We start from the raw sequence: 4,046 nt of genomic DNA, 5'->3' as shown, positions 1-4,046 counted from the left end.
GCGCCGGGCTCGGCCGCACCATGGCCCGGGCGCGGGCGGGGGGTCCCTGCCTGAGCGCCTTCCTGCGGCGCGGCCCGCCTCCCGCCGCCAGCGGCGACCCGGGCGGGGCCCGGAGGAGAAATAATCTGCGCCGGGCAGAAGGGCTGCGATCCGGGAAATTAAAGTCAAACCTGCAATTAAACTGCCAGGTGCGGGGGTGCGATGTCGGGTCCTCGATCTGCGCCGCCGCACCCCCGCCGACCTGTCCCGCCCTGGCCCCGGCGCCGCGAGGGGATGCTCGGCGGCCGGCGCGGGGGGATGCTCGGCGGCCGGCGCTGGGGGATGCTCGGCGGCCGGCGCTGGGGGATGCTCGGCGGCCGGCGCAGGGGGGATGCTCGGCGGCCGGCGCAGGGGGGATGCTCGGCGGCTCGGCGGCGCTGCGCAGCCCGGGCACAGCTCCGCAGCAGCAGCAGCCCACAGCCCCAGGCGCCGGTTTAAATGCCAGCCGTGCAGGAAGCGGGCTCGCGGAGGAAGTCCCCGAGTACTGGCAAGACCAGCCCGGCCTGTCGGTGCCGGCGCCGAGAAGCTGAGCAGGGCGCCGCCATGTGTGTGGGCAGGCGCTCCGCTGGGCACCCGGCGACCGCAGCCGGGGAAGGGAGGGATGCTGAGTCCCGGGGGAACGCTCCGGTATTTCAGCTCCGGCCTCTGGAGGGTTGACTTGGGAACAGCGCCCTCTCAGGGACGGCTGTGAAGACGGAGCTGACCCCCTCCGCCCTCTCCCTGCTATTAAGACAGCCTTTCCTTTAGTGACTGAGGCCAATTCCTCAGGAGGACAGGTACCTGGTATTGGGGAGACTTTTTCTTGGGGCACAGAAGAGTCCAATATCAGGTTACACAAAAAGGACCAGAAAGGCCACTGCCCAAACTTTTTGTTAGATCTAGGGTGAAGTCAAAAGAATGAATTCCCATTCATTCATTCATTCATTCATCTGTTTATCTCTTCCAGTAAAACAAAACTAAACAAGCAAAACTCCCATAAGTGGTGAGCCTGTATTACAGGGCAGACGCAATTATGGTGACTGTGGATACAAAGTTAATCACAAAGATGAGCACACATAGGCTCTCCCTTCCAGGAGCCCCATTCTCCGGGAGCTGTAAGGAGGAGACAGGAGCAGAGGGCCATGGGTGCACAGAGGAAGAGGCATTCATTTGGTCTGTATAACATTTTTTTAAATGTATATTTTATTTATTTATTCATGAAAGACACACACAGAGAGAGAGAGAGAGGCAGAGACACAGGCAGAGGGAGAAGCAGGCTCCATACAGGGAACCTGATGTGGAACTCTATCCCAGGTCTCCAGGATCACGCCCTGGGCTGAAGGCCGGGCTAAACCACTGAGCCACCCAGGCTGCCCTGGTCTGTATAATCTGAGCAAGGCTTCCCAGAAAGCAGGACTACATGCTAGATCTTAAATGATGAATCTCCAGAAAAGCAGGAAAGTCATCCCAGGCTGTCCACAGGGCATTTGCACAGGTTGAGAAAATGGAAGAAGTCAGAGTAAACAGTTTCTATAGCTAGAGTGTAGGGTTCAGGAGGGTGGAAGGGAGTGAGTGAGGCCAGTCCAAAAGGCTTTGCTTGCCAGAGCAAACATCACATGGGGGATAAAGAGCCAATAATACTGATATTACTAATAATTGTCAACAGTAACTAAGCGCTCAGCATGTGCAGGGGCCTGGGCTAAGCTCTCGGCAGGCATGTGCCATTCACCCCTCATAGCAGCTCTGAGGCGGAACATATTATTTCTAGCGTTGTGCCAAGAGAATGGGGTGGGGACAGTTGGCCATGTGTAGGCAAAAGGGGTGGCATCATCTGTAGGGAATTTAAGCAGAATAATAAAACCAACTCAGGATGCCTAGGTGGCTCAGCGGTTGAGCATCTGCCTTTGGCTCAGGGTGTGATCCTGGGGTCCTGGGATCGAGTCCCGCATCAGGCTCCTTGCATGGAGCCTGCGTCTCCTCCCTCTGCCTGTATCTCTGCCTCTCTCTGTGTCTCTCATGAATAAATAAATAAAATTAAAAAAGCAACTCAAAGTCAATCTACTTTATATTACTTTATATTAGCATCATTCTCAACAGTGCTAGTGAGAAACCTCTCCTCTCCACCGAGGTGGATGGCTCCCCTACACTGCCTTCCACAGATGAGGACACCCTAGGCTAATGGTCCAGGCTGGACCATTGATGCTGGTAGCAGTCGGGGAGAGGCTGGAGAGGCAAAAGAGGCTGGAGCCCAAGGGACTGGTTAGGAAACTGTCTGTAAAAATTTATAAGACAGTGCAAATAGGATGGGGAAAATGTTGTAATCAAGAAACTTTTTATAGCATAGAACTGACAGATCTTGGTAAGCAATAAGAAAGAGGAAATGAAGGTAAACCAGAGTCTGGGATGATTCAGAATTTTCTACTGCAGGAGACAAGATGGTTGGAAACAGTGGTCCACCAGTCAGGGATGTCAGGAAGAGGGCAGATTTAGCCTTTAAAGATGATGGGTTGGGGTGACTGGGTGACAGGCACTGAAGGGGGCACTTGATGGGATGAGCACTGGGTGTTATGCTATATGTTGGCAAATTGAACTCCAATAAAAAATATATACAAAAAATAAAGATGATGTTTCAATTACTGGAACATATGGTATTTCTATTTTTAATTTTTCGAGGAACACCTACTGTTTTCCATAGTGGCTGCACCAATTTGCATTCTCACCAACAGTGCATGAGAGTTCCCCTTCCTCCACATCCTCCCCAACACTTGTAATATCTTGTCTTTTTGATTATAGCCATTCTGACAAGTATAAGGTGGTATATCTCATTGTGATTTTGATTTGCATTTCTCTGCGATTAGGAATGTTGAGCATCTTTTGACTATACTTATCATGGTGAGTACTGAGTAATATACAGATATGTTGAATCATTGTATTGTACACCTGAAACTACCATAACTCTGTTTGCTAATTATACTCAAACAGCAACAAATTAAAATTAAAATACATAAAGATGATGTGCTCAGTCTGAAACAGTGTGGTGGAGACAGCTGTGGGAGCTCCACACAGAACAGTATAGTGAGGCTGCAGGGATGTGGTGAGGATTATCAGAGGTGGGCATTGGCTAGAATCTCTTCACTTATATCTCGAATCTCCTGACTCCCTCCTTGAACACCAGAGGTGATTGCTGTTACAAGGCTGTGACTCCTGTTGGAGTAATCACTCAGATTAATATTTCACCCTTGGTGTTGGGGCGCCTGGGTGGCTCAGTCAATTAAGCATCTAATTCTTGGTTTTAGCTCAGGTCATGATCTCAAGATCGAGAGATTGAGCCCAGCATGTGGCTCTGCACTGGGCATGGAGCCTGCTTACGATTCTCTTTCCCTCTCCTTCTGCCCCTGATCTACTGCTCTCTCTCTCTCTCTCTCTCTCTCTCTCTCTCTCCCTCTTTTCCTCTCTCCTTCTCTCTCTCTTAAAAAAAGAAAAAAAAATATATATATATATTTCACTCTTGGTGTTTATGTTAGCATCGACATCTGAGTACAAGAGGTATCATTGGGGGACGTCTGGATGGCTCAGCAGTTGAGTGTCTGCCTTTGGCTCAGGTCTGGGATTGACTCCGGCATCAGGCTCCCCATGGGGAGCCTGATTCTCCCTCTGCCTATGTCTCTGTCTCTCTCTGTGTGTCTCTCATGAATAAATAAATAAAATCTTAAAAAAAGAAAAACAAGAGGTAACGTTTGAAATAACAACTCACACGGTGTGGGAACAGAGTAATCAGAACAGACACCTGCCCACCCAGGGGAGAGGGCCTAAGGCCCCATGCTATGCTGGGTGTTTTTTTTTTTTCACACAAAAAAAAGAATGAAAAGATATTATGGTACATAAAACCAACAAAACAGCATCCAATGTACATAATTATGCCTGTATATCTATAAGGAAGAGGAAAACATTCCAATAGAAAAACCAATAGAACAAGATGCCGGAAAAGAAAAAAAAAAGAACAAAATGCCAGAAGACACAATTCCTTT

The sequence above is a fragment of the Nyctereutes procyonoides genome, unplaced genomic scaffold (genome assembly GCF_905146905.1).
Source record: "Nyctereutes procyonoides isolate TBG_1078 unplaced genomic scaffold, NYPRO_anot_genome, whole genome shotgun sequence".
Lineage (NCBI taxonomy): Eukaryota > Metazoa > Chordata > Mammalia > Carnivora > Canidae > Nyctereutes > Nyctereutes procyonoides.
Note: the sequence above shows the minus strand (reverse complement) of the source record.